Source organism: Protopterus annectens, chromosome 7.part0, assembly GCF_019279795.1.
Source record: "Protopterus annectens isolate FY-2018-M chromosome 7.part0, PAN1.0, whole genome shotgun sequence".
NCBI lineage: Eukaryota > Metazoa > Chordata > Ceratodontiformes > Protopteridae > Protopterus > Protopterus annectens.
The window spans coordinates 608,546,128-608,566,359 of NC_056739.1; positions in this window are offsets into that span (position 1 = coordinate 608,546,128).

The following is a 20,232-nucleotide window of genomic DNA, read 5'->3' on the forward strand; positions in this document are numbered from 1 at the left end:
GCAACACCTTTGGTTTGTTGGGAACATCTCCCATTAAACTTGAAGTAATTATGTTGCAGCAAAATCTCAATGAGGAAACAGAAAAGATTAATCTCACCCCCCGAATAAGTTATTATTTTTCATACAGGACCTAATGTATTCTATTCCTGTATCCCATGGTATATTTATGACTGAAGAAGTTACATCTACAGTAAACATACTCGTCTTGTCTTTTGTAGTCATGAATCTCACTGAATTTCCTGATTTGATCAAGGATATCCCAAGAGTCATGCAAATATGAGGTTAAATTCTCCACTACTGGTTTCAAAATAGTATCCATATATAGATAGAGGGTTCCTATTAGATGAACGAATGATCAAAATGTCGAGTACAACATGCTCGATACACTTTGATCGATCATTCACCTAATCTAAAACACTGAAAAAGACGAAAATCGGACTTCCAAAAAGTTTTAGTTGGCCATCGTAGTGAGTGTAGCTTGTGACGTAAGGACGCTACACTGTCTGGAATGGCTAGGTAAGTGAATTCTGTACTTGTGTGTGTATGTTGCGATTACCAGATAATTGCCTTTTCCCCAATGTAGAACGATCTCGGAGTTGGTATGTATAGTTGGGGGGTGTGGGGGGCTAAGCCCCCACTTTCTTTTAAAAATAGAAGAGTGTGTTTAGGTTTGAAAGTTGATGAATGATATGAGAATGTATGGGTTTATATGTATTAGTTGTATGTGTGTGTTCTGCATGTTAGTGTAGGGAAGGTGTGGGACAAACAAAGCTTTTCGGAACTCCGGTTTTTGTTATTTTAAGGGTTCGATTAGATGAATGTTCAATCAAACTGCGTTGAGCATGTTGTATGTGACATTTCGATTATTTGTTCATCTAATATAGACCCATAGATAGAAATGCCCTTGGTAATACAACTGGGAGCAGACACAATAGGTCTAAATGCAAGGTTGGTGGCAATTTTATGTGCTTAGATATGCCAAAGAGGACCCCTAACTTGGAGTTGTCGACAGACGTAAAGTTATACAGTTTGTAGTCTATCTGACCATTCATAACTAAGTAATACAAATAAGCTTTAATATAATTGTAGCCATGATGTATATGTTCTACCTTGACTTCCTTATATTCTTCAACGTTCATTAATATTCTTTCAATGACATTTTTGTATAATCTAACGGATACATGATAACAAGTCCCCCCCTCATCTGCTCTCATAGTACGTATGTGTTTCAAGTTTCTAAGCTCATACAATGCTTGTTTGTTTTCAATGTTAAAATTATAAAAGCGATATCCACTTTTTGCTAAGTAGCTTCCTAATATCACTTTTACAGCTTTTTTCAAAGATTTCAATGTAGTTTACGATTGTAAGTAGAGGGTTTAAAATAAGAATTACTGATACTTACCCCTTGAAGAAAATAATGTAAATTAAGCCTTCTAGAATAAAACTTTAGTTATAAAAGTGTATTGGACAAATTTGCCTGTGTACTTGTTAAGCAAAGGCCAAACGTTGTACCCACTGTAGGAGCTGATGTAAGTGAACTAATTTTGGACCTTAAATTGTTTCTCATAAAGCTGAATTTTAGATTGATGTTTAAGATCAATGATGCAGAAATAGAAATGAATAATTTGATGAAGAAACGTATATACAACCCCCCTTAGTACTACCTTTACTAATTTTTGAAGAAAACTATTTGAAATGGAGTTTAGAAGCCTATTGGCTAAGAGAAGTATTAATTGTTTTAGTTTAACTCAGGCCGAAGTTTCACTGTTATACAAATTGAGTACAAATAGAAATATTAGAATCATGAAACCTGAAAGGGGGGAGGTTGTGAGTATGTGTTATCTTGAACAAATGCTTGAGCATGTTTGTGACAGTGATTTATATGAGTCAGTTTCTTTGAATATTGTTAACAGAAGATATACAATTATTGATTTTCTTTTAGAAGATATGGTTATGCAAGATCATATTAGCCCTAAGTGTTATAATTTTTTTTAAAAAGTAAAATTTCCTACTGTTCCAAAAATTTTTGATATTCCGAAGCTCCAAAAGAACATTAAAAAAACACCCATGAGACATATTGTGAATGCTGCTAAGTCTAAGACGCATCCTTTAGCTAAATACATAGACATAAAACTTAAAAATAGTTTAAGTACTTTCAGTCATTTGTGTCAAGACTCGTGGGATTTTTTAATGAAACTTAGAGAAAAGGAATATTCTGGTAATATGATTTTGTTTTACTATTGATGTTAATTTATTTAATGTAATACCGCATGATGCTGGTCTTGAATGGTTCCATGAATTTTTAGTGGAACATGCGGGTTTTAATAATAATGACATCAATGTCTTAGATACATTTATGGAGATTATTTTATAAAACAACTTTGTCTTTTTAGACAGGAAGTACTTTCTTCAAAAGCAAGGGGTAGCTATGGGAGTATGTTGTGCCCCCATTTTTGCTAACATTATTCTTCTACAATGGGAAAAGAAGTTTCTTTTGAATGTATTCCAAACTCCACTATGGTCGCCCTATGTTTTTTTTTTTGAATGATATATATATTATTTGGAATGATGCTGAGAAAAAGAAGAATTTGTATTTTATTTAAATATGACCACCCCGTTTTTAAAGTTTACATTCTCGTATAGTACTTTCCAGATTAGTTATTTGCATGTGATCATTGTTAAAGATAGAGAAAATCAAAGATTAGTTAGCAACATATTTAGAAAACCAACTTATTCTAACAGTTTGTTGCACTGTTCTAGTTGTCATCCCGAATACCAAAAGAAAGCTATTGTTAAGGGTCAGTATGTTAGATTATCTTGTATAGTATCGGATGGTGGCCTATTTTTAATTGAAGGGCAGAGGTTGTGTTCTATGTTCTCTACAAGTTATCATGGCGATTTTCAATGAGGTAACCCAAAAAAGAAAGAATGGCCTTTACCAACCACTATTAAAAAATAGTAGCCCTGCTACAAGTACGAATAACTCTTAAGCGTGATTTTGCTAATGCTTTTATTACCACATACAATGACAACTATGAGAGTATTATGCAGATACTTAAGAAAAACTGGAGTATTTCTTATGTTTTGAAAACATCCTTGAAACTATTGGTGAAGGCCCAATTATTGTTTACAAGAAGGCAAGATCCTTTAAACAATATTTTAACAACACCGGATTTGGTTATGTGTTTGTAAGTAGTAAAAAATGTACATTTATATGTGGCATCTGCCCACAATGCAAGTACATACTTGAAAAAAACAAAGTGGTTATAAATAATATGGCTATAAATTCATGTTGCCACTCCAATTGTAATTTGGTTGGAGTGATCTATGGAGCATTATATTAGGTATGTTGTGAATTTTATATTGGTAAAACTAAGAGACGGCTTAGAGACAGAATCTATGAGCATAATTTGGATATAAAGAACAGAAATAACAATAATGAAATGTTTAATCATATGTTGCAGTTTCCTACTCATTATTTTCAATTTTTTGTTATCGATATTGTACATAAAAATATAAGGGGAGGACCATGGGATGACCTCATCAAAGCCAAAGAACTTAGATGGCAAATCAAGTTGAATGCACTTGTTTTGTAGTCCCTGGTCAAAATGAAAATGTATCTGTTTCTAGCATTTTAAAATTACGTTCTTATAATGTGTAATTAGAATGTGTATGAAGGCATTTGCATTTAAGTAAGTGTGTGTTTTTTATGTCTATTTTCATGTGTTTTTGGGGTTTTACATATACATTTTTTAACTCTGCTTTTCTGTGTTTATAAAGAACAGATGCTGAGTGTTTTTAAGGGTTTCTTATTGGTGTAGTATAGACATGTGACAAGTATTGGAGGGATATTTAAATGGTTAATTGATGGTTTTATAATGATTCTGAAGAAGTTTGTGTTATAAATGAGATGAAAGCACTAAATTTTCAATAAATCGTTCTTTACCAGCTGTGTTTGTCATGGTTGTGACTCCCTCAGTTATACTTGGCTATTTGTGGTTGGTTGCTTGTTTTCTTTGTAATGAATCTCCTATTACTGAGCATTCTTGCTGGTTGACTAGAACAAGTTGTAGATAATATCATGTAATGTGAGGATACATTTAATGTGGAACTTGAACCAAACAGGAAAAGGAAATAGTTATGCATGTCTGAGGAACTCGGTGCATATAAGGTTGTAAAGGAGTTCTGCTATTTTCTGGCATTGTCAGTAAACATTTGGTTGCATATATATACTATTAGCAGTAATACAGTTTGATTTTATAGATCCCCACATAAGAATAAGTGTCTCTGTCATCATAGTAATTATAAAAAATACAAAGTGTCCAAAAAACAGTAAAATTGTAATTATGCCAAAAAAAACTGAAGAAACAGATTAAAATACAAGTGGAACACCCAAGGAAACAAACTGCTGTGGGTAAAATCCAGAAGAACTTTAATCTAGAAACTTTTTTAAATAAAAACTTGTTTAAAACTATGACAGATAAGCGCTTTCATTCACAAAAATACATGAACTCTGATGACGTTAACTTGTGTTAAAATTGTAGTCATGATGAAAAGGCTAAGACCGACAAGTTAATGAAGTGAACCGAAGTTGCTGTTCTGGGATATTTTGTGTGAATTTGCTTGCTTTTACATGGGCTATGTTTCCTGTGGTTGGTCGACTGATGCTTTCTGTAAAGCAGGAAAAATAAGCAGAGAGAGGTGACAGCTGTTGGGCAGGTGTATATTACAGTGTACCAAGCAACTGGTGATAAGCAACTGTGCATTTAACATTGTGTGTTGTACATATAGCTATACTGTGCACCTTCAACAAATACCTGGCATTTGTTTGTTACACAAAAATGTACTACAAAAAAAAAACACCCGGCTCTTTGGTGAGTTGCATGGTGGATATTGCCAACAGTCTACCATAATTCCTTGTCATTTTGTTGGTTAACTGTTGATAGTGAACTGCCTCTTTAAATGTTCATGATGGTTCTGTTTGGAGCTTTCATTCTAAACTGGTGAGTTATGCTGAATGGAGACAGAATTTATTTATTTAACATTTGTTTACTGGGAAAGTCCAACTGGGACAAAGCCTGTTTTCAGCGGAGGCTCTGAGAGAAATGCTCCAGATTCTCAGAAACGCTCAGTATTCCTGACTATCAAACTCCATTGGTGAATTTCTTAATCCAGTGCACAGAATGTATTGTTGCGGTGATGAATAAACATTGTAGTCATTTGTGCATAATATACAGTACATATAATCAATAATTTCTAGTCATAATATCATTCTTGTTTTACCTGATTCTTCAGTGTTTCTTCATTGGGCTTAGATTGTTAAAAGAAATATTTGTTGAGTAAGTGTATGATGTAAAGAACAGCAGCAGACCTGGAAATGGAAGCATTTTATTATGTCACTTGTTTGTGCATTTCTGTAGTTCTTTTTAGAGGGAAATACAGAGACAAGCATGGTTCTGAGAAAATCTGGTGTCATACGTTTTACACTACAAATGTTATGGCATTTTATTTTATATTGCTCATCTCATCTTTGCAGTAAACAACTGTTTTTAAATGGAATGAGACCCTTAAAAGCAGGCATAGAAAATAACAAGATATACAGGCCAGGTGAAATAAAAGCATGTATCAGACTTGACCCAAACTAAAGACAGCTTTTTAAGGAGCAGAATGGTAAACTAAAGGGGACCTTCCCCTGGTATTAGATAGATATGATGAAGCAACTTCTGCAAAAGTGTTATCCAAATGTTTTTTTAATTCCAAATCTTATTTTAATTTTTTGTAGTAATAATGTTTTAATCTTAGTTGTTTATAGTAGAGTGAACCATAATCCTTGGTTTGATGTGTAATTTTAAAATCTTAAGCTTTAAACCCACAATGTAAATGCATCTGTTATAATCTGGGAAGGTGGGGATCAGAAGACACTTAAAATATTTGTTCTATCGTCATTTCTTTTGAAATGAGGTGTATTTCAAACCATCAATGTGGAAACTACATCTAAACAGCCCCTCACAGCCTTTCTGACTCCTTCCACCTAAAAAAGTCCTTATAATAAGGGGAAACCCTGTGTAAAATCATAAGGCCGTTAAAACAAGGGCACTCTTTCATCAGAGAATAAATAAATAAATAAGATTTTGTGAAACTAAATATGTTAGTTATTCCTCCAGAAGGGAGGGTTGCTGCAAGAATCACCATGGAGATAATTTTTTGTACTGTCCAGTTTAAGAATTCTAGTTGGCCCAGCACTTCAGACAATCTGAGGTGGAGGTTGGAGAACAGAGACTACTCTGTAAAAAATGTGGATTCCCAGTACCCTCTCATCAGTGAGTCATGCCCTTCATCTTCAAAGTAAGTCTCTTACAAAGCTACTATTCAGTGTTTTTTTTTCCTTCTAAAATATGAAAGTTCTCTACTTTTCTAATCCATTCAGAGTTAACACATAAAAAAAACAAAGCGAAAATGTCCACCAGGCACCAGTTTATTACTCGTTGAGCTCTTCTGTAAGACAATTGTCAAACTTCATCAGAACACTCCATAAAACAATGAGGCTTATATAAAGCAATACAAATCACATGACTTAAAATTCTCACCCCTAAATTAATCCTGTAAAACAGTACATATAATAAATACAAAATTACTGACACCTTGCCCACCTTTTTTAAAAAACATACAAACTAATACATCAAGAAAATACTGTATATACAACCACATACATATTGAAAAACTTAAACAAAAATAAATTCAGCTTTTAATTTTGAAATACTATTAATGGCTATGGCTTCATTTAATCCTGGAGGTACAGTAGCGTTACTCCTCAGCTGCCAAATCAATTCTTTATATTCTAATAAAATTTCATGTGGCCCTCCCCTCTGATCACAACTAGCTTTCTCTATACAAGAGTATTTAAATGAATACGTGGGAAAGTTAATAATATGTTTGGCTAATGCATTTTTATCATCCAGTTTCTGAATATCACATTGATGTTGATAAACCTTGTTTTAAACTTGTTTTTAGTCTTGCCTATATAAAATGAGGTACATTGTTGGCATAACGCTATGCAAACTATGTTGGTACTCTGACAGTTCGATCTATGTTTTAAATACATTCCCCCACCTAGGCAAGACTAAAAACAAGTTTAAAACAAGGATTAATGATCCACCATTGAGGCCAATTGTTGATGCAAAAGCCTCTAAGACACTCCCTTTAGCTAAATTTGTGGAAATGAATATTAAAGGGTCGTTGTCCGAATGCAGTTATATATTTAAAGACTCATGGGACTTTTTGACTAAGGTATCTAATCAAGTGTATTCTGACGAACTTTTGTTCGTAACCATAGATGTTTGTGATTTATATTCTGTAATACCCCATGAGGATGGGTTAGAAATGTTTCAGGAATTTTTGTTTAAACATCCAAGGGTAGACAATGAAAAAGTTCCAACTATAGTGTCGTTTATGGACATGATATTATGGAACAACTATTTAATTTTGGAAAATCAATTGTTTCACCAGCTTAAAGGTGTGGCGATGGGGACAGTTTGTGGTCCTACGTTTGTCAATATTGTATTGGCTAATTGGGAAAGTGAACACATTTTTAATACAGATTTTAGTAGATGTTGGACATTTTACGGATGCTTCTTGGATGACATAGTCATCTTTTGGATAGCAGGGAGAGAAAGGTTGAACGAATTTTTTGAATATCTGAACTCAAGAACTACGTTTCTTAAATTTACCACAGAAGTGGATGGTGATACATTGCACTATTTAGATGTTTCTATTGTCAAAAATAGGGTGGATAAGAGATTTGATTTCTCTACAGGAAACCGACTTATTGTAATGCCCTATTGCACTATAAAAGTTTTCACTCGGTTCATCAAAATAAATCACTAATGAAGGGGCAAATGGTTAGGCTTGCCCATATGGTTAGTGATGATTTAGTGTTTGTGGAACAATGCACAGTTCTGAAATAAATGTTATTGAATACGGGTTATCCCCTATGGTTTCTTGATTGTATTATAAGTGAGGTTATTAGGAAAAGACAGGAAGGAGTGTACGTTCCCTTGCTAGGAACAAACTTGGGTGTGGTTTGTCAGATGGTAGGGGTGAGTGGTGGATGCGAAAGTATTCATTTCCATCGTGCTTTGATTTTACCTTATAACTTACATTTTGATGGTATAAAAAGTATTATCAACCACAACTGGATTATTTTCAGGGGGGATGAAGAGTACCTTGAAAAGATTGGGCATAAACCAGTGGTGGTTTATAAAAAAAGATGTGTGTTTTAAATCTATGTTCAAGAGATGTAAGAAAGGTTCACAGGGTGGGGGCATGAATAAATGTGGCCATTGTAACCAGTGTAAATTTATTAAGGAAGGTCAGGAAGTGTCTATACCTAGGTGGGGGAACATGTATTTAAAACATAGATTGAACTGTCAGAGTACCAACGTAGTTTACATAGCATTGTGCCGACAATGTGCCTCATTTTATATAGGCAAGACTAAAAATAAGTTTAAAACAAGGATTTATCAACATCAATATGATATTCAGAAACGGGATGATAAAAATGCATTAGCCAAATTATTATTATGTTACAGGACAGGTTCTATGAACCTACTTCCATGGAACAGGTTCACTCTGTAGTCAGATATATTCATGACACGCTTTATGACATTCTTAGAAGTAATTTAATAAATAAGGAGCTATATGGATACCTTATGATTTATACACCCATTATACCGATTATACAAGGTCTCCCCAAGGTACACAAAAATATGAAGAACCCACCCATGAGACCCATAGTTTCTGGCCGTGGTTGGGTAACTGAACACCTTTCAGTTTTTGTGGAGAAACATCTGAGATGTGTATTGAATGACAATGTTACAGTCTTGAAGGATTCCAAGCAATTTTTGATTGATCTGTATGAATGTATTGGACACCATGATAGAATCTCTAGTTGTACTTTTGTGACTTTTGACATTCAATCCCTATTTACTGTAATACCTAATGATATAGGACTTGATTATGTGTTAAATTATCTGAAAGCACACAGTACTTACACTGCAGTATTGATAGACCTCATAGTTCATTTTCTAGAACTGGTCTTGAAGAACAACTTATTCATGTTCCAAGACCAGATCTATAAACAGCGTGATGGCGTAGCTATAGGCACTCCATGTGCAAATAGCTACGCCAACATGTTCCTTGCATATTGGGAGGAACATGTTTTATTTAAGAATGCACTTTTCTGTGAACATGTGGTGTTCTACAGAAGGTTTGTTGATGACCTTTTTGTTCTTTGGAATGGAACATCAGAACAGCTGGAATCAATGCTATCCATTATGAATGATTTAACTACATTCCTTACTTTTACCATGAAGTATTCCACACATAGAATTGATTTTTTAGACCTATATATTGAGAGGTTAACAGATGATATGATAAATACGGGGGTCCATCGCAAGGCATGTTACTGCAATTCCTTGTTATTAAGGTCTAGTATGCACCCACAATTTGTTTTTAAGAATATAATGAAAGGACAGGCCATTAGAGCCTCGAGATTGAACCCCACTGAACAGGGATTTATCTCAGAATTAGACAATCTGAGAAATAGATTACTGACCCGGGGATACAAGGATGATGAGATTATACCATATATGGAGGAAGCATACATGTCACGCACCACTTCAGGTGCACCATACTTTGGACCCAGGGTCCAAGATCAAACCGTTGGAGATCATATGTTGAATAGATCTATTAAATTTTCTACTCTGTATACTTCTGATCAATATCAGTTAAAGGAAATTATTAGCAAACATTGGGATATTCTCCTGGTTGATGATGACTTGAAACGCATTATGGGGGAGACACCAAGTTTCCTATTTCGGAATAAGAGCAACCTAAAGCGATTGCTTTGCCACCCCAGACATGATAGGATTATGAAGAACACTGGTCACACTAAACCCTGTGGTCACTGCAACTTCTGTTCATTTATTGATAGCAGTGAGGTGTTTATACACCCGGATTTACACACCATTTTCTCCATCAATGCAGATGCAGATTGTATGACACCTAATGTGGTGTATTTAGCTACTTGTCAGGCATGCCCGAGTTTCTATGTTGGTAAAACTAACCGGCCGTTAAGGGATAGAATGAGAGAGCATATTTACCACATGAGAAAGGGCACTTTACACAATGCCTTAGCAAAACATATAATCACCAATGACAATGATCATACTTTCTTGTTCCGGGTCCTAGAGATAATTGTTGTGAATAAGAGGGGTGGTAATACTATGAATCTTATTGAATCTAAGGAGACTGACTGGATCATTCGTTTGAAAGCTGATAGGGGGCATGGGTTGAATGATAGAGCTTCTATAAAACCTAAGCTGAGACAACGCAGGCACATAAAATGAACTATCATTTATTTGTATATGTTCTTGATTATGTATTTTATCAACATTAACTTATCAGAATGTTTATTTATATGTTTTTAGGTCACTATGCAAGTTTTATATATTTTTGTCTTACTTTACATTAACATGTTTATATATGGGAGAGTTCTTTAAATTCTCCAGTAGTGCTTTTAATTGTTTAAATTGTTTTAATTGATTGAGCTGCTTATATAAGGTGAGGTTTACTGTGACTTTTATACAAGGATCTGAAGAAGCTGTAATGGTGAAAGCGCTCATCCGTATGTTATAAGTGCACATTCTTGGAATTAAATTTGGAGTTTTGTTCTTACTTCTGCTGTACTCCGCTTCCTTTGTGAAATATATTATGTTGCATTGCTAGGCTATAATTCATACCACACCTTTCAGCCACCTAACATGGACCAAAACACTAAAGGCGGAGGTGTGTCCATATTCATTAAGGATATCCACACCTCCAGGCTAGTTGCTCAGCATAATGCATTCGAGATTATCCAAGTGCAACTAACTCTGGGCAAGACTGCAATCCAAATTTTAGCTTGCTAGAGATCCCCCACCATGCCCCAGGATTCCCACTCCTCATTTCTTGATACGCTGGAAGATATTAGGGTACAACCTAACACCCTAATAATGGGCGATTTCAACTACCCCACCATTAACTGGGAAAACTGCTCATGTACCAACTCTTTTGCTCAACGTTTTCTGGAATTCATAAATTCCAACGCCTTGGATCAACTTATCCACAACCCCACTGGGGCAGCAATATCCTAGACCTGGTCATTACCAACATGGCGACCGGTGTTCCACACCAGAGGTCATTGGTCAGATCCGACCACAAACTAATCACCCTAGACAGCCACATCCTTCCCTCACCCCCCATTAGGGAAACCACCGTAAAACTTTCTCCAAAGCCAACTTCAAGCTTCTTAAGACAGAAGTGGCAAACATCACGACAGCCATGCAGATGGACAATAGAGGTACTACTGCTGAATCCTACACAAATGCACTTTATAAGCACTTACACGAGTGCATGGATCGTGCTATCCCTAACAGAACCAAGATGCTATCCTCCAAAAAAAGGAAGCCAATCTGGTGGTCCCCTGCCATAAACAAACTCTATAACAGAAGAAAGAAACTTGCAAAAAAGAGTAAAATCCCATGATTTGGAGGAACTCCCTGGTCAGCCTCAGTAAGAAGCTGAGATCCCTCATAAAATGCTTCAAAGCTAGTTATGAAAACAAAATTGCTACTGTTTCTAAAGACAACCACAAAGCATTCTATAGCTATGTCAAGAATCTCAATGGCAACACTCAGATCTGCACTGAGTTACAGCACAATGGCACTCAATATATAGAACCAACTGATATTGCCAACACCCTGACAGCTAGGTTCAGTGCTAACTTTACTCCCCTCTCACCCCCTAAAATGCCCATCTCTGTACCGGAAGAATGCAAAGTTCCTGTAATCACGGCTGCACAGGTAAAAAACACACTCTCCAAAGCCAAGAACACAGCATCCATTGGACCTGACAACATCCCAGGCTGCATTCTAAATGAACTACAGAACGAACTGGCACACCACCTAAGTACCATGTTTAATCATAGCCTCACCTGAGGCTTTGTGCCCACTGAATGGCGTACAGCGACTGTTATCCAACTCCAAAAAGGGGGCTCCACCATGGACCGGAACTCTCGCCCCATTAGCCTGATGAGCCTGGTCTGCAAGGCCATGGAACGTATCATCATGGAACTTATAAACAAAGACATTGGTAATCTCCAAACTCTGGACCCCACCCAGTTTGGGTTTGTAAAAGGCAGATCATGTCTCCTAAACCTGATAGACTTCATTGAAGCAGTTACCAAAGCCGTAGATGAGGGTAAGGTGGTTCACACAGCCTATCTTGATCTCGCCAAGGCTTTCAACACCATCCCCCACTCTGGAATTATAGATAAACTCACTAAACTAGGTATAAACCCCTATGTCACAAGATGGGTTGCCAACTGGCTCACTGACAGAACCCACACTGTGAAAGTAGCAGACTCCAAATCTGACTTCAGACCAGTGACAAGTGGAGTACCACAGGGTACAGTCCTGGGTCCTCTCCTGTTTGGTATCTACTTCTCTGAAGTACAGGCTAACACAGAAGGTCTTTGGCTAATGAAGTTCGCAGATGACTGCAAACTAGGAGCCATAATCAAAACTCCTAATGATGTGGACATCCTACAAAAGGGCCTCACTGAGACAGATGACTGGTGTCAAAGCCATGGCCTCAAGCTCAGTGACAAAACGTGCATTGTCATCCCTTTTGGTAAAAACTCTGTACCCATGAACTACCACATAGGCAGTAGTCTACTTAATACTGAAAGTCTGATAAGAGACCTTGGGACACAGGTGGACAGTAGTCTCTCCTTTGATAATCACATCACCACAGTAGTCAGGAAATCCTTCTACATGGCACACCTCATCACAAAAGGTTTCTCATCCAGGAAAAAAGAGGTAATTGTTCCCCTCTACTCATCACTCATTAGACCCATTATAGAGTACAAAGCCTCTTTTGGTATGTACCCCACAAGACATCTACAACAACTGGAAAGGCCACAGAAATACCTCACAAAGAGGATTACCAGCCTCAAACAGATGCCCTACGCAGACCATCTAAAAAAACTCCAGCTGTACTCCGTCGCATATTGCCTACTCAGAGGCGCTCTCTGCCTAACATACAAAGCTATGTCAAACCCAGAGTTGTTGGACATGCTCCACTTAAAGAAATCCCAATCCCTCCGAGCTAGGGACCTAAACCTTGTCACCACAATAAACAGAACATGCTGGAGGGATAGATTCCTGTCCCAGAGACTTCTCATACTCTGGAACAAGCTACCTATCTATATCAAACAATGCTCCTCATTAGCACTCTTCAAGAAAAATTTTGATGATTGGATGGGAAATAGGAAATTCACCCTGGGGATCACTTCTGTGGCTCTGCTCGACAGGGCCACAGGAAAATAATTTTTTTGGGTGGCAAAAGCCAGGGTACCTTTTTGGCTAGGCTTATGTAGGCCCTAGGGCCAATAGCCTAGTACCTACCTATGAATCTATTAAATTTCCCACGCATTCATTTAAATACTCTTGTATAGAGAAAGTTAGTTTTGATCAGAGGAGAGGGCCACAAGAAATTTTATTAGAATATAAAGAATTGATTTGGCAGCTGAGGAGTAACGCTACTGTACCTCCAGGATTAAATGAAGCCATAACCATTAATAGTATTTTAAAATTAAAAGCTGAATTTATTTTTCTTTACGTTTTTCAATATGTATGTGGTTATATACACACAGTATTTTCTTGATGTATTAGTTTGCATGTTTTTTTAAAAAGGTGGGCAAGGTATCAGTAATTTTGTATTTATTATATGTACTGATGTTCTTCGTGTTTCACTGTTGCAGTCATTACATTTGGGTAATCTGCTGGCAGGTTGCCCTCAGTCGGCCTGATTAACAAAGTCTTGGGTCCTGCGTTGATTGCTGTCCCTTCTTCCATGACGTCAAGTCATCACATGCAGCCGACGTCATTACACCAGTCTTTCTTGCTGTGCGGTGCCTGAAGCAGAAGCAGTTTGCAAGTGCCAGTCGGCCGACTCCTGAAATTTTCATTTTCAAGTTTCAGAACCGAAGTCTTCAACTTAAAGCTAAGTACCCTCTTGGGGAAACTTTTTCTTGCTCCTTACCAATGTCAGTAAAAGTTAATAATTGCATTATTTGTGGGAAGCAAATACCTCATAAAGATTTTCATTTGTGCTGTATTCCTTGCCTAGGCCCTGACCACGATGTACCTTGCTGTCAGTTTTGTGCTTTATTTAATCAGCACACTATCCGTCATCGGTACATTTTTGCCTCTAAATATTTCATATCTCGGTTTAATTATCCAGAAATTATGTCGGTTAGCCATCCGACTACCGGAATTCTGAAAAAACGCAAAGAAAAAGACAGAGACAGGCCATTGAGGTCCAAAACTGCCGACGGCGCTTCTCCTAAGCCAGTCACCAGTTCGCCGGTACTCAGTGAGGTGCTTTCACAGCCCCTGATACCTGCTAGTTCTGACTCGCAGGCCTCTACTGAGACCCATTCGGAGTCCGGTATTCCGTGAGATGCTTCACCTATGGAACCCGCGGATATCTCTACCTTGGATGAGTCCGGAGCCGCTGTGCAGGCACTGGCTTCTGAGGGTGTTTTCAGGCCTACAGACTTGCATAGTAAACCGACTCCACCTTCTATTTTAAGGCCTAAATCTCCATCTATGTCTAAAAAAAAACAATGCCCAGGCCACATGTTCAGGCCCCTATGCCTAAAAAACAAATGATCAAAATGGCTGAAGATCTTATTACTCTAATCAGGGGTAGTCAACCCCCCCCCTTCTAAGAGGCCTAGGACTGACCTTGACTATGAATCTTCTGATCAGGACTCTGTTTCTTCTAATTCTTCCTATGACCTGGATTTGTCCATGCCTACTTATGAGGATTCTGATGTAGAGGATTCCATTCACTCTGCTTCCCCTCCCAAGGATTTTTCTTTTGGGGAAACTTTACATACCTTAAGGGAGCATTTCCACTGGAAAAGTCAGGAATTTTCTGAATCTAAAAAGAGGCTTAGGGAGTTCCTTCTTCTACCTCAGCATGGGCCTTTGGCTATACCTCCTGTACTAGACATTGTTGATGATGTGTTTTCAGAATCCAGTATGGCTCCTGATTCCCTGCCTCCGGCTCCTAGTAAACCTGACAGATACTACAGGGTTCCTGACTCCCACAAGTTCCTTTTCAAAAATCCTGTTGCGGATCCAGAAACCATTTCTCAGGGGCCCAAAGGCATTAAGGCTTCTACTGCTAAAAATCCTACCCCTTCTGATAGAGACTCCAGGGTGCTGGATAGATGGGGTAAAAAGGTTTATACTTCTGCAACCTTGGCAATCAGGGCTTTAAACTGCCAATCTCATATGCTAAAATATCAACAGCATATTATGGGACTGCTTAAACAGAAAATTATGTTGATTTCTGACTGTGTGGAAAATAAAGATTTACAGGATTTATTGCATTATGCTGAACAAATTGGAAAACATACTTTGCAATGTAGTTTTGATTCTTTAGAGGCCTCTTGCAGAGCTGCGGTTAGTGGGTCTGTGCTTAGAAGGCATGATTGGCTTAAGGAGCAATCTCTGCCTGATCATGTTAAAGTAAAATTGTTGGATGCTCCTTTAAATCAGGACCGCCTGTTTGGCAATAAGGTTGAAGAAGTTCTAAAAAAGATAGAAGATAAAGCTAAATCTATGCAAACTGTAAAAGATTCCTTACAAGTGCAACCTCCAAGATTTAGTAGGCACTGGCCTACTAAGAATTGGTCCTTTCCAGCTCCTTCCAGATCCACTCAAACCAAACCCAGACACACCAAAAGCACCAGGTTTCAATCCCAAGGGGCTTTCAGAACTAAGCAATGGGGGGCATCCACTTCCAAATCTGGAAATAACAAGACACACCCCTATGGTAAACAGTCTCAATGACATTCCTTTAAAATTGCCAAGCACTTACCTTTCAGTCACCTCTTTGGGGGGAAAGACTGCTCTTCATGCAAAAAACTGGGAACTCATAACCCAGGACAAATGGGTTTTAAATATAGTGTCCCAGGGATACATATTTCATTTTCACACGTTGCCAGCACCAAACGGGTGGCCAGACCTGCACCCAAATCAGTGGGCAGAGGCTCAGAAACAAGTACTTTCCCTCTTATACATGGGGGCTATTCAACCGGTACCAGAAGAGGAAAAGGAAAAGGTTTCTATTCCAGGCTTTTCCTGGTACCCATAAAAGACAAATCTTGGCGTCCAATTCTGGACCTGTCTACTCTAAACACCTTTCTGAATATTCCAAAATTCAAGATGCTGACTCTTCACCAGTTACTTCCTATGCTAGGCAAAGATGCCTGGTTGGCAACTCTAGATTTAAAAGAAGCTTACCTGCATATTCCAATCAGGGAATCTTGCAGAAGGTACCTATGCTTCAAAGCAGGCTACTTGCATTATCAGTTCTCTGCACTGCCCTTTGGCTTGTCTACTGCGCCCTGGGTATTCACAAAGTGCCTGGCTCCAGTAATTGCATTTTGCAGACAAAGAAATATTCAAATATATCCATACCTGGACGATTGTCTAATTCAGGCAGAAAACCAGACCATACTTATAAATCAAATAGAAATAAAAAGGCACCAAAGTTACACACTGGGAGCTATATTCAATGTCTTTATTACAAAAATAAGAACAAAGAGGTGAGCGCTTTCACAACTTAACGTTGCTTCATCAGACAATGTTAATGCAAATAATACCTGTTTAAATACTTAAGCAATTAGCATAACATCAAAGCCTTAAAGCAATATCATCAAATAAAAGACATTACCTCAACTAAATACATAACTAAAGCAGTCTTTAAAACCACTTTCCAGTTCTTTTCTAGAGGATATATGAACTTTAAAAAAGTCCTTTAAATTAGTATAAAAATTAAAAGTTTTTAAAAATTCATCTGCGTAGATGTATATGTCTTCAACAAATACATGTGGACCATAGTAAGATATTAGAACCATGCACACTATTAATGCTTCAAACGTCTTGCCTTAAGGCAGGGAACCAATGAGGTACAACCATTTAAACCAGGGTATCTGTCTGCATTCAACTTAATAATCCATTTTTGTTCTAATTCTTCGGTATAATTTTCTATATCTCCTCCCCTATTTGTCCTTTGTATTTGTTGTAAAACTAAAAATTTAAAAGAGTGAGTACAATCTGTATTTAAAACATGATTAGCTAAGGCATTCGACTGCTTCTGATTCCGTATATCCCTTATGTGCTCTAATATCCTATCTTTAAAGATCCTCACTCTTTTAAATTTTTAGTTTTACAACAAATACAAAGGACAAATAGGGGAGGAGATATAGAAAATTATACCGAAGAATTAGAACAAAAAGGCAAGACGTACTACTTTAAAGGACTTTTTTAAAGTTCATATATCCTCTAGAAAAGAACTGGAAAGTGGTTTTAAAGACTGCTTTAGTTATGTATTTAGTTGAGGTATTGTCTTTTATTTGATGATATTGCTTTAAGGCTTTGATGTTATGCTAATTGCTTAAGTATTTAAACAGGTATTATTTGCATTAACATTGTCTGATGAAGCAACGTTAAGTTGTGAAAGCGCTCACCTCTTTGTTCTTATTTTTGTGATAAAGTCATTGAATATAGCTCCCAGTGTGTAACTTTGGTGCCTTTTTATTTCTATTTGATTACTATTTATTTGGGCACCTCTGTATACCTGAAGCCGTTTTTGGATTTTTGGTCATACTTATAAATCATCTGACGTTTGTAAAAAGGGTTCTAACTTGTCTAGGGTACACCATAAACAAAAAGAAATCACAACTGGTACCCTCTCAACAGATTACATTCCTGGGTGCATGTTTGAATACAACTGCCCAGATGGCTTTCCTCACGCCAGAAAAGCAAATTAATTTGGTAACTTACTTCAAACAAGTGGCCACAAAAACCCTGCTATCTGCAAGACAAATACTGCAAGACTTGGGGTTCATGGCCTCCTGCATTCTTCTACTTCCATATGCAAGACTGCTTATGAGGAAACGTCAGTGGTACTTAAAAAGTCGATTGAGTCAACATTGTCACAGCCTGGAAACAATGATTCCTATCATACCTAGATTACGCCTGGAGTTCCTATGGTGGGCAGAGGCCTGCCACCAAAACAAGGGACTGCCATTCACACTACCCCCTGCCGCCCAAACCCTGACTACAGACGCATCAGACTATGCATGGGGGGCTCACCTGGCAGGGAAGTGCATTCAGGGCAAATGGAACCCAAATCAAATGCACCTACATATCAATCAAAAAGAAATGTTATCTGTACAGAATGCTCTGACAGCCTTCAAGGACTACATTCATCCAGGACAACTAATGGTAAAGACGGACAACACCACGGTTATGTAGTACATAAACAAGCAGGGGGTTACACATTCCTACCCCCTCTGCAGACTAGCCATGGCATTGTGGAACACGGCCTTGAGCTACCAAGTGCAACTACAAATTCAATTCCTGCCAGGAAAACTGAATACACTGGGAGACGGACTAAGCAGAAATCTCATGGACCCACACAAGTGGAAACTGGAACCACGGATTTTCAACATGTTGACAAGCAAATGGGGGAGCCCATACATAGATCTATTTGCCTCCCCCACAACTACCAGTTGGACAAATTTTGCACAAGGACTCCTCACATAAAAGCCTGGATAGTGGATGCTCTGTCATTCAGCTGGAAAAACCTATCAGTCTACACCTTTCCCCCTCTGCCTCTGCTCTCCAAAGTTCTGCTAAAAGTCAAACAGGACAAACCAAGAATGATTTTGATTGCTCCAGACTGGCCACGCCAACCCTGGTACCCACTCCTGCACAGTGTGTCACAAATTTCTCCATGGCACCTGCCTAAGACACCTTCTTTACTGTCTCAGCAGGAGAACCAAATTCTGCACCTTCAGCTCCCAGCATTGAACCTTGCAGCTTGGCTAATTACCTAAGTTCATCCTTAGCATCCCTCAGCAAACCTGTGATGGATGTCATCTTGGAGGCAAGAAGACCTAGTACTAGAAAATCTTATGCTGACAAATGACCTAGTACTAGAAAATCTTACGCTGACAAATGGAAAAGATTCTGTGCTTGGAACCAATCTCAAGGGATGAGCACAGCAGTGCCCAATTTACTCAGATTTTACAGTACTTAACTGAGATGCTTCACAAGGGCCTGTCTTTTTCCTCCAATAAAATCCACGCCTCAGCCATTTCAGCTCATTATAACACAGAACCTCCCCTCTTCTCTCATCCTCTGCTCAAGCAGTACCTCAGAGGGGCCAAAAACTTGAGACCACCCAGGAGAGCTCCTACCCCTGCCTGGGTCCTTATCTTTGTATTGGAGAAACTCACTCTACCTCCTTTCATGCCAGCTGCTACTGCAGACTTAAATTTTTTTTCTTGGAAAACAGCCATCCATCAAGCAATCACTTCAGCTAGAAGGATATCTGAGTTACAGGCCCTTATGGCAGTGGAGCCTTTCATCATCTTTCATGCGGACAGAGTGTCACTCAGGACCAATCCATCCTTCATGCCCAAGGTGGTATCCAGTGTGGCTCTTAGTCCATTCATTTGCCAACTTTCTTTTCCAATCCACAGAACAAAGGGAAATGGATTCTGCATTCATTGGATGTGCACAGACAACTTAGATTCTACTCGGACAGGACTAAACCTCAAAGAAAATCTGAACAACTGCTGGTAGCATTTGCTACAGGGGTGGAGGGAGAGGCTATTTCAAAACAAACCATTTCTAAATGGATAAGCCATTGCATTAATTTCTGCTAGAAGCAACATGAAAAACCTATCCCCCAGGGGATCAAATCTCATTCCACCAGGGCTCCTTCTACTTCTGCAGCTTTTCTCAGATGTGTTCCTTCCAGAGATATTCTAGAAGCTGCTACCTGGAGTTCAGTTTATACTTTCACCAAGCATTATCATTTACCAATTTTCTCTAAATCCAGAGCTGGCTTTGGCACTGCTGTCTTGCAGGGCCTTATAGCTGGTCCTAATGCTGTATAAATCCATCCTCCCGACCATAGCTTTGGGAATCAACCCAAATGTAATGATTGCAACAGTGAAACATGAAGAACATAGTACAGTCGTGTACACTTACCATAAATGTAGATGTTCGAGTGTATTCACTGTTGCAGTCCTGGTTACCC